Source organism: Cryptomeria japonica, chromosome 3, assembly GCF_030272615.1.
Source record: "Cryptomeria japonica chromosome 3, Sugi_1.0, whole genome shotgun sequence".
NCBI lineage: Eukaryota > Viridiplantae > Streptophyta > Pinopsida > Cupressales > Cupressaceae > Cryptomeria > Cryptomeria japonica.
In genome coordinates this window covers 913,537,941-913,550,805 of record NC_081407.1, presented here as the reverse complement: position 1 = coordinate 913,550,805, position 12,865 = coordinate 913,537,941, and positions in this window count along the sequence as shown.

The following is a 12,865-nucleotide window of genomic DNA, read 5'->3' as shown; positions in this document are numbered from 1 at the left end:
CAATAGTTTGTCATTTAAAGCTACATCCTGTGTCGTACGAAAAAAAATTGCTCTGAATCTTTTGTCATTCTAGACATACCCATTTGTCGTATGGTACTAGTCAACAACTCGTACAAAACATAATTGTTGTTGTCCTGGAACTATTAAATTGTCATCCGCCTCAGTAAATCCTATCGTACAAATCTCTGATTTTGTTAGTATAGAGTAGTCAAAACTACCTAAAACAGTCTACAACAAGCATAAAATTGGTCATCATCTCCCTGAGCATAAAATTGGTCATCATCTCCCTGAGCATAAAATTGGTCATCATCCCCCTTAGCATAAAAAACCTTGATAGCGTACCCCTACCGTTATGTTGCATGATTTTGTCGATCATCTTTAAGCTAGTTCAAACAAACATCTTATCAAACCTAAGTTAACTTAGATAATGTCTTACACAGGATAGACCATTCTTGAAACCAGACTAGATCTTAGTCACTTCTCTCAATCACTACGTTAAACGAACAACTATCTCCAATTTGATCTTGACTTTTGCAACACATCTAGCTCTGGGTCTCGTCGGTTGCAAATGCCTGTTCAAACCAGAAGCTCTCGCAACAAAATAGACAAAGAAAAAGAAACACCCTTTTCATCAAATAACAATCCATTCTTTTTAGAAAACCTCTTGCCAAATAAACCGTCCTCGTCACAAATACCAATTTACGATCTACCAATCTTCAGTCGGCCCCTATCTCCCACCATGTCTGGAGAAAGGAAAGAAAGACAAGATAGTAAACGAACACTCATGACAACTTCAACAATCATGCCACTGACAATGAGTCCTCATAAACTGAATCTAAAGTCCTTGAGCCTCCTGAGGTCGAAATACATAGATGTCAGAATGATAAAGAGTTCCGAAAAATGATGAAGGTCATCATGGCTAGGGAAAAAGAAGACTATTTCCTAGAATTAGCAAAGCAAGGCGCCAAACTTCCTACTGGTTATAATGTTGAGGCCCTCATCACTAAAGAGGAAGAGACACCATTGGGAAGGATAAACAAACAAATGCAAGCATTACAAACTGAGGTCACAAAACTGAAAAACAAAGATAAATCACCAAAACAATATTCTCTAGACCCAATATGCCCATTCCCATTTGACAAAAACCTTTACATGCCTCCATTTTCCTCAAAAGTAGAAATGCCTAAGTTTGACAAATATGACGGGAATATAGACCCTCAAGATCATATCATAGAATTTTGTGCTTTATGCATGGAGTTCATGCACGACCAAACGTATCTCATGCGCCTTTTCCCGAGAAGTTTAGGGGGGAAAGCTATGGAATGGTTCTCAAGTCTACCAATGGGAATAAAAACTTTTGAAGAATTAATCCAACTATTCTTACAGCAATACTCCTATAACATTTGTCACCCAGTCACTTGATAGAGCTTTGCAATACCAAACAAAAGACAGGAGAACCCTTTCTCACTTTTCTCCAACGATGGAGAAAGATGTTCTCTAGATATTCATGGACTATTCCAGATCTTAAGAAGATGGATATCTTTGTCAACAACATAATCCTTGAATTGAAATATTGTGTCTAGATGCAAGTACATCCTTCATTCAACAAAATGGTACATAATGCCCTCAGAATGGAAAATGTGCTTATAAAAAAGGGAGATATATCACTTTGGAAAGAAACACCACAAGGTTCTAGTTCTAAAGAAAAGAGAAAATACTAGAAATACGATAAAGATAACAACATAAACATTGTTAATGATGGGGTGGTAGATACTGTCAAAGCAAAAACAAAATCCACAATATTTAACTTGGCCAATGGCATGCAAGCACTCAAGGCAGCTGAAATTGCGGCAGAAAATCCTCCGAAGAAAGCAAGAGAATGGTTTAAAGAAAAGCCTTGGCTTTCAAAACCTAAACGTGATTTTACTCCTCTAGATGAATCATATGAATTAACTTTTAAAACCTTATTAGCAGATAATATGATAACATTGCCAGACGATTCTAGACTATATGACCTAGAAATTAGACCCAAATGGTGGAGAGAAAATGAATACTGTGACCACCATCGGAACAAGGGACATAACATAAACAACTACATGAAACTCTGACATGAAATCCAAGATCTCATTGATGTAGGCAAGATCATTGTTGCAAATCACGTGACTAATGCTGATCATAAGCCCTTTAAAGATCCCTTACCGACTTATGAACAAGGAGATTCCTCAAAAGCCAAGGGAGGAGCTAGAGTCAATTATACCTACACTAACAACGATAATGTGATCAACATGTTTGAATCTTCCCAACCTGAATATTGCAATGTGATCATAGCCCAGGATAAACAAAATCAAGCACAAACTGCTAATGTTATGACTCGTGCTCAAAACAAGATTACTCTCCAAGGAGCTAGTTCCTCAACTTTCGATCAAGCAACATCAAACCTACCAATCCCTCCAAATAGACAAATAGATACAATCATGGCCAAATCAAAACAACTGGCTTCATCATCTTCTCCTGGTTATAGTATTGTCGAACAATTGAAGAGAACCAATGCTCAAATCTCCATTTTGGAACTACTTAAGATCTCTTCTGCTCATAGAGAGATCTTGGATAAGGCTTTGCTCACCACCAGTGTCCCTAAAGATTTAGACGTAGATCGGTTTCAATCTATGGTGGGTCACTTGACTTCACCTCATTACCTCACTTTCTCTGAAGAAGATGATAACTCACTGAGTCACCCACATAACCAACCATTACACATTGAAGCCATGATCCATAAACACAGAGTTAAATGCGTTTTGATAGATGGAGGCGTTGGGTTGAATATTTGTACGTACAATCTACTGACATAGCTGGGATTTTTTGAAAACATTATTGATCCAACAAAGAAAATAACAATCAAGTTTTATGATGAAGAAAGAACTTCTAAGGGTCTGATACTATTACCAATCAAGGTAGGACCTGTAGAAAGAGATGTCATTTTTCAGGTCCTTGATCTTCATCTTTCATACATCATCTTACTGGGCAGGCCATGGATTCATGAAATGAAAGCAGTACCATCTGCGTATCATCAGTGCTTGAAATTTCCTTATAATGGAGTTGAAGTCAGTATTCCTGCTTGTACAAGTTATACCTGCAATGCATTAATGAAAAGTGTTGATGCTTTTGTTCCTCATAATAGAGCAACCTCTACAACTGAAAGTTCAGAATCTTTGCTGAAAGATTTAAAAAAGAAATTGAAAATCACAAACATTGGCATAGATGGCTACAAGATAGAGCCTATACTCTCACTAATGTCTCTTCCTTCATCACAAAGACAGTATGGAAACCCATTCATAGGTTATGAAGCCACAAAATTCAACTCCAAAAATAATTTATGATGGTCTCTTTATACAGTCCTCTACTTCTCTTGCAGATGAAATAGAAGAGGATGATGTTCTCAAATCGCTTTTCAAAGAAGATAGTGCAAACAAAGAAATACGACATTGTGAGATTTTCCCGACACAATATGGTCCAGGCTATAAGATGCTTCAACGCATGGGATATTTAGGTACTGGTCCTCTAGGCAAGCGTCAAAAAGGTATTGTTGAACCTATTCAGCTACAAACTAAGTCTGCCAATGATAAAGCTGGACTGGGATATGATCCAAGAAAGTCATCAGATCAGAAGCACACGTCCCACCATCAACTTAAGTTGAAGAAAAAGGTACTACCTTTAACAACACAAGAAATTAATACTCAACAAACCCAGGAAGAGTGCAACAATGAACAAGAAGAATTTCCAACCTAGAAAGAGGAAACAGATGGTAATCACATTCCAATTGTATCAGCTATAATACCACAGGAAGTAGAAGTCCCAAAGGATATGAGAGATAAAGTATACAGAATCAGAGAATTGTTTGCACCATTGAACATTCCGGTCACATATACTGGCAGACAACAAGTAGATGATTCAGAAACTGATTCAAATGAATATGAATGGGGTCCAGACCACATCTCAGATACATCTACTACAAAAACCCCTGAAGAATCCAGTGATATCACAGATGATGCACAAGAGATGATACGACTAAAGATGCAAAAGGAAATAGAAGAAATCAGACTAAAAAGACAAGAAGACTATGAACAACAGTTGGAGGAAGAAAGGACACAGGCAATTTCTTCACCTACTAACTCTCCCTCTAATAAGATAGGACAAATAAGGTACAGAACTACAAAAGAAGAATTAGAAGCTACAGAAACAAAACCAATCATCAGTCCAAACAAATCTGAATGGAACAGATGACAAGGATTAACAAAACCATCAGGGTTATGTCCACAAGTGTGTCAAATACAAGCAATCAATGAACCAAATCACAAAGGAACTTGCAACATCAAAGATGTGGGTATTGATACTATATATACTTTTACTAAGCCACTTGAAGACAAGTTAGAAACTTCATCCTATGACTCTGATAACGTAGACATGAGCTCTATTTATAACAACAACTATTCAACAACGCATTATGACTACTCCATCATGAATGTTGAGATACTGTCTACTAACCCTGTTACTTGTCAAACCACGATATGTAGTCCAATCTGAAGTAGGTGACAATGCTAGAAGTAGGTCGGTTGGATTAGGTCCAATAGACAGTAATATGAATTTTGATAATCATGTCATAACTCTTCCTGGTCTCAAGACACATACACAAGGTAGTCTTCTGGAACTCAACTAGTTAGTCTGAAGCCATGATGATAGTACCGTGAACTCCCTTGAGCCTGTTCCATCCTTATCCCTAATGCATCGTGAACGGATTGATTCTACTCTTTATAACCAACCCTTGAGTGTACCTACTTTTGCCAATGACTATACGTTAGCCTATTATCTCAATGCAGTTGAACCCATGAACTCTTCCACCAGTGAACAGAGTGAAAACAAGACTGAAACATATATCAAGTATCTTAGTCACAAAAATAAGAAAAATAAAAATAAAAGACCTGATGGCAAAAACCACATTGTGGTTGTAATCTAAAAAAGAGAAAATAAAGGACGTACCTAAAGGTGAAAACCTCTCTGAGGCGCTTAAAGGTGAGATACTTGATATGCTGCCAAGTCACTTCCAGGAAAGATCTTCTATATTGATCAAGCCAACTCAGCTAGTGAACATTGGGAGTCAAGAGACACCACACATCATTCATTTAGCCCAATCACTATCAGCAAAAGAGTTAAAAGATTTCAGCAACCTCTTTTCAGAAAAGAAGATCAACTTTGCATGGACATACTCAGATATGCCAAGACTAGATTTTGATCTCATCATGCATCATCTCTCTATTACACCAGGAGTTAAACCAGTCAAGCAAAAGATCTGTAAGATGCATTCTCATGTGGCACTGCTATTCAAGACTGAACTAGAAAAATTGCTAAAAGCCAGATTTATAAGAGCTACAAACTATGCAGAATGGATATCAAACATAGTACCTATATCAAAGGCAAACAAATCTATTAGAGTTTGCATAGACTTCAGGGATCTCAACAAAGCATTTCTGAAAGGCAATTTTCCATTGCCCAACATTGACATGATAGTAGATATGACTGCGGGATATGAGATGTATTCATTAATGGATGGATTCTCTGGTTACAATCAAATCAAGATAGCGCCTGAAGATCAAGAAAAGACAACTTTCACGTGTGCATGGGGAACCTTCTATTGGAATGTTATGCCATTTGGGCTAAAGAACACAAGAGCAACTTACCAAAGAGCGGTAACCACTATCTTCCATGATATGATGCATAAAAACATGGAAGATTATGTTGATGACACCCTAGTAAAAACAATGAAGAGATCTATGCATATTCAAGAACTAGGTCTCATACTAGATAGAATGGAAAGATTCAAGCTCCGGTTAAATCCTAAAAAGTGTGCATTTGGAGTAACATCAGGAAAATTGCTTGGTTACATAATTTCAAAAAAAGGAATTGAGGTTGACCCTGAAAAGGTCCAAGCTATAATGGAAATGCCTCCGCCCAAGAATATCAGTCAAATGAGAAGTTTACAGGGCTGTCTTCAGTCAATAATGCGTTTTATATCTCAGCTAGCAGACAAAGCTCAACCCTTCACAAAGGTATTAAGGAAAGGAGTTCAATACAACTGGGATAAAGATTGTGAACAACATTTAACAAATCAAAGATTATCTTTCTAATCCACCGATATTAATGCCACCAATTCAAGGTAAGCCATTGATTCTATACATATCAGCTATAGATACTTCACTGGGGGCACTTCTAGCACAACATGATGAAAATAAAAAAGAGAGCTATATATTATATCAGCAGAACATTGGTGTCTTATGAAATGAACTACACCATAATAGAGAAAGCATGTTTGGAATTGGTCTTTGCATCACAAAAACTAAGGCACTATATGTTAGCACACTATATTAAGCTAGTAGCCAAGATTGATCCGCTCAAATATCTTCTCAGTAAATCAACTCTTACAGGAAGACTGGCTAAATGGGTCATGGTTCTTATGGAATTTGATATTGAATATGTGGAACATAAAGCCATCAAAGGATAGGTTATTGTAGACCAACTTGCTGATGCTCCACTTGAAGACAGTCAACCTCTACATATAAAATTCCTGGATGAATCAATCATTCACCTTACTCAACAATCATGGAAGATGTTCTTTGATGGGTCTTTCACTCAACATGGTTCTAGTGCCGGAATACTTTTTATTACTCCCCAAAAATATTCAATCCCAAAAGATTAAAAGATTCTCTTCCCTTGCACAAACAACATTACAGAATATGAAGCTTTGGTAAACGGGATCAAGCTGGCCATCGAGTGGAAGATTGTTGAATTACACATCTATGGAGATTCTTAACTCATTATCAACCAAATCAATGATCTATATCCGACAAGAGATGAAAAATTGATGCCTTATAAGAGAATGGTGGATGATCTCAAGAAATACTTTACCTTCATATCATTTCAGCAGATCCCCAGATCAGCAAATAGAGCAGCGGATGCAATGGCCACTTTGGCATGTGGGAATCTAATTTTCACTTTGAATTCCTAGTGGAAGAGTTACATTATCCTGCCTATGATTCTCCTGAGTCCCAGATGGTCTTTTCTATTATTAGACATGACTCATCTCATTATAGCCACATTTATTCTTACCTGTGTGACCAAGTTGTCCCTGTTAATCTTTCCCGAAATGAAAAAAGGAACCTAATCCGAAATGCATCATGATACATCATCATTGCTAACGACCTATTTAGGTGAGGTTTAGATAATACTTTTTTTAGATGTCTAGAAATTGAGTCCCAACGCGCATTATCTGAGGTTCATGAAGGTGTTTGTGGATCGCATTCGAACGGTCTAACTTTAGCACGAAAACTACTAAGGGCTGGCTACTACTGGCCAAACATGGAGAAAGAAGCTATAAAATTTGCTAAAACCTGTGAAAAGTGTCAACTGCATGGGCACCTTATCCATGCTCCAGCAAGGGATCTCATACCCTTTGTGACACACTAGCCCTTTCAATAGTGGGTGTTTGATCTAATTGGCCAAATATATCCTGCATCATCTAATGGACACAAATTTATTATCACTGTCACCGAGTACTTCACTAAGTGGGTAGAAGCAGTTCCGCTCATCAAAGCAACTGACAAACAAGTAGCTCTATTTATTATTAATTATATCATCTGCAGGTATAGTACACCTTCATCCATTATAACTGACAATTGAGGACAGTTCAAGAACAAAGATCTAAATGAACTCTGTGAAAAATTCAAAATAAAACAACACTGGTCATCTGCATACTACCCTCAAGGTAATGGACAAGCCGAAGTATCTAACAAGAATCTATTGACTATCTTACATAGGACGGTCAATAAATCTGGAAAGGATTGGCATCTGTAGCTCAATCCTGCCATGTGGGCTTATAGAACAAGTATAAGAACACCTACTGGGGCTACACCTTTTTCTTTGGTGTATGGGTCCGAAGTAGTATTACCTATTGAGGTCTTGTTACTGATGAAGACTATAGAATATCTAGATTGCAAGAGCTCGAATTGCTGGATGAGTGTCGACAAGTGGAGTTTGATCATCTCAGAGTGTATCAAAAGAGAATGTCCAGAGGATATAACAAGAAGGTTTGACAAAGAGAATTTCAGATTGGTGATCTAGTTCTAAGAGAAAATCCTAAAAATCAACAGTTTCGAGACAACAAGGGGAAGTTTGAACCCAACTGGCTGGGTCCCTATATTGTTACTGCAACTTTTGGCTCTGGTGCCTATCAACTCTCAACATTGAAAGGAGAATAGCTCCGCGAACCGATCAACACCATCCATCTGAAGAAATTCTTCACCTAAATATTCTCTGCTCCAGCAGCCTATACAACTAAAAAGTCCTGAAGAAATCATAAAAAATTAGAAAAAGTCCTGAAGAAATCATAAAAATCAGAAAAAGTCCTGAAAAAATCCTAAAAATCCGAAAAAGTCCTGAAGAAATTCAAAAAAACAAAGAAAAGAAAAAAAGAAAAAAAAAGGGAAAAAAAAGAGAAAATGCCTTGGTGAAAACCTGGTAAACAGGCACCTTGGTAAAAAAAAAAGGAATCTCTGCCAAGCAGGTGAAAACCTGGCAAATAGGCACCTCTTGTACTCAAGCACTCCATCTATCAATGCAACGTTGGTATTCCCACTTTCGTGCATCTTTGCTTTCGCTTGTACATATTTAAGTCACTTTTGTGACATCTGGTTCATTGGAACCCTCATGGCTTGAAACTGATCAATGTCCTAGTCTTAGGTAATCGACAAGAGAACATTGCATGTCCTAAGCAGTATCAACCAAGTCATCTTTACGTCAGTAATACCTAGTCATCCACTCCAAGTCAGTCACCTGTCTCCCGACTACTGAAGAGTTTTATCACTGAGTACACAAGCAAAACAAAACTGAAAACAAATACTGAACAGTTTGAGCTATACATGAAAATTTTCTTTGTGTGTTGTCTTTAATTAAATTTTGATTATTATCCCTCTGATTAACTCGAGGAAGTATATCTTAACTAAGAGGAGCAAGGATTGGGGGCATAATATTTTCGTTGTTTTCTGCTTGTAGGAATGATTCTGATGATCTGAAAACATCTAATTAGCTAGGTGTATGTGATAAGTGCCTTCACATTAAGGTTAAATCGCCACACATACCTTGACTCTACTTAGTTGAATGCTACAGGGAGGTTCCCATCATTTCTTTGTCTGTTTTGAGGGAATTTATTTACTGTGCAATCCGGGTCCATGCGTAATCTATCCAAGGATATGAATGAAAAAAGGGTCATTGTGGACAAGATAATTAATATTGAACATGAAAAGCAAGGAAATCTAAATCTGCCTGTTGTGGTTGTAAAATGCTCATTGATGAAAATTAAGCTTTTCAAAATCCAGTGACTAGGTTTAGGTTGCATTTTGCATATCATTTTGCATTTTGTGAATTTAGAGTGATTTTAGCATGATAACAATGATCTCTTTATCTTTTGAATGATATTTGGAAGCTTCATCATTTCTCAGCTAAGTGGTCTCTTTTTCATCATCGTTTCTCCGATTGAGTACTTGTGTATTAAGATGTTAGATGCATACATGAGCATCTTCTATAGAACCATACATTTCATTTTACACTTATTTGCATTCATATTATTGCATGAAGAAAAATAAACATTTGCATTACTAGTTACTCATTCTCCTCGTTTATTTGCATCATCATTTATTTGCATAAAAAGAAACAAAAATAAACACCCATATTCCATTTGCATTCATTCATCTATACTGAAAATATATGCATACATATAGAATAAACCATATAGAACAACATCTCATAATCATTCAACACAAGTACGATGAAATCAAATCGAGAACTCGTAAATTGGTTGTCCTGAGTCCATTTTCGGGTTCGAAATCGAAATCTGACATCAATTCTCTCATCAAAATTTCACGGTGTTGACCACTTAGCGCTTTCATCAACTGCTCATTCTCTTCTTCAATTTGCACTCAATTTATCATTAATCAACACTAAATCTCAATTGAATTCTCACATTAACTCTGATTTTAATCTTCAACGTTAATCTTTGTGCTCAAATAACTTATAATTGCTTAAAATCACTACACAACCCTCGCCATCTTTCGATTTCACTCTTGAGGGGGCATACTCATGACCTCAAAGTCGAGAATTTCTTTCAAAAATATTTGTTACAAGTCCAGCAGCTAATTTGTTCTAAACATCAAACAAGACCTCATCGCTAGGGGCATCTCAACTTTAGCGCTTTATATCAAGTTGAGATTTCTCGACCATCTGAATCGAATCAAATCTCTAGGGGCATATCAGTTTTATTGCTTCATATCAAGTTGATATTGTCTTTGTCTGAATCAGTCTCTTAATCAGTTTCATCGCTTTTCATCAAGTTGATTATTCATTTAAATTTAATCAAGGGTTTAAAGAGTATCTTTGATCACACTCAATCTAAGTAGGTGTTCAGTTTCATTGCATTGAATCAAGCTGGATAGTTTATCTTCGCTCATCGTATCTTGATCCATCAAGTTCAAGATCAATTTTATCTTCACTCACTGTGTCTAGTTCAATCAATTTCTAGATCAGTAAGATCCGCTTCTTGATCAATCAAGTTCAAGTTCAGTATCTTTTCTCTCTATCATTCCTAGTTTAATCAAGTTTGGGATCGGTATTTCTTTAATCAACTCTGTTCAGCTTCACTGCTTCAAATCAAGCTAAACACCTTTCTCTTCATCTAGTTCATGATCAATCAAGTTCAAAACTAGTATCTTCTAGACATCAAATTTTCTTTGAACCAACACGTTGCTCACACATTAATTCAAAGAGGGGAAAATGTAATACCCTAAAAATGGTCATCTAAACCATGGGCCCCTAATCTCGACAATGTCATCAAGGTCCTAACCAAAGGCAATTAAATAAATCTTGAGCACACAATTAATTTCTAAAATCATCAATGTCACATGGCAAAATTAATCAACCAATATTAATTAAATATTTATTTAATTAATTGATCATTCCAAGTAAATCATTTTCAACAATTATCTTATTTATTTTAATTAAATATCTTTTGCATATTTAATTAAATAAATCAATTTGCCATTAAATCATCAAAAAGAGGAATTAATTTGAAAAATAAATAAAAATTGTCATAAATCTTCAAAAAAGGAAACAAATCAAGAAAGAGGAATTGGAAATTATGAGCACAAATCTTCAAAAAAGGAAATATATCAAAAAAGGAATTAATTGACAAAAAAAAGAATTAAAATTTGAGAAAAGAAATCAATTGGAGATAATCTTGAAAAACAAATTAAAAATTGATAGATAATCTCAAAGAAAGCAATTAAAACAATTAAATCTCAAAATTGAATGAAATAGAGAATAAATGAATTTTTTCTTGATTTTATCTTAATTTTAGTTCAATTTCCTTTAAAACTGAGAAAAGCATCCAATCACATCAATTCACCTGGATTGTGCTTCCTCTTGGAAAATCTTGAACGCTCATCATCATTTGATCATCAGTTGACCAAATCTAACAAGTGCTCTACTGAGAAGGACTTGCTCTTGAAAGTTGAAGAAGTCATCTTTCCTAGCTGACATTCTTTACAAAGAGCATTAACCAGTTTGTCTAGCTGAGGAAGACCTCTTACTATCTTAGACTTTCTTACTTTAACAATACTATCAAAATTTATATGACAAAATCTCTTATGCCAAAGCGAGCTATCATCTACTTTCGCAATCAAACAGTTGCTAACTTTAGGATTTAGATGAAATAGATTACCTCTAGTTTGTTTCCCGGTTGCAATCAATTCACCTTTGTTGTCAAATATTTTGCACATTCCATTTCTAAAATCTAGTGGGTATCCTTTGTCATTAAGTTGTGCCACACTTAAAAGATTTTTCTTTAGGCCTTCAACCCAATAGACATCATTAGCACTGCTCTTCCCATTAAGAGAAATCACTCCCTTACCTTTAACCATACAGGGTGAGTCATTGCCAAATCTGACAACACCGCCATCAAATTCCTTCAGGAAAATAAATTTTCTCCGATCACAGGTCATGTGATGTGAACAACCACTATCAATGATCCAATCATCACAGTTATCCATTCTAGATACTAGTGCCTTCTAATCTGATATTTCTTCCTTAATAGCTACAAACACAATATCTTCACTAGCATCATCATCATATTCTTCATAAGTAATACCACTGTCAATAGCTACAAGACAATCTCTCTTGCCTTTACCCTTATACTTCTTAAATTTGTCTCTCTTGTATTCATTTTCACCATTAGGGCAATTAGCTGCTATATGACCAATCTTGTTGCATGCAAAACATTTTAAAGGTAGCTTACCTCTATATTTACCAGTGCCTCTAGGCAGTCATTTTGCCAACAATGCTTCAAGTTCCACTAAGTTGTCTTCATCATCAACATCTTTGCTAGATCTAGATTCATAGCTATGGCCGGTTGTAATACCCTAAAAATGGTCATCTAAACCATGGGCCCCTAATCTCGACAACGTCACCAAGGTCCTAACCAAAGGCAATTAAATAAATCTTGAGCACACAATTAATTTTTAAAATCATCAATGTCACATGGCAAAATTAATCAACCAATATTAATTAAATATTTATTTAATTAATTGATCATTCCAAGTAAATCATTTTAAACAATTATCTTATTTATTTTAATTAAATATCTTTTGCATATTTAATAAAATAAATCAATTTGCCATTAAATCATCAAAAAGAGTAATTAATTTGAAAAATAAATGAAAATTGTCATAAATCTTCAAAAAAGGAAACAAATCAAGAAAGAGGAATTGGA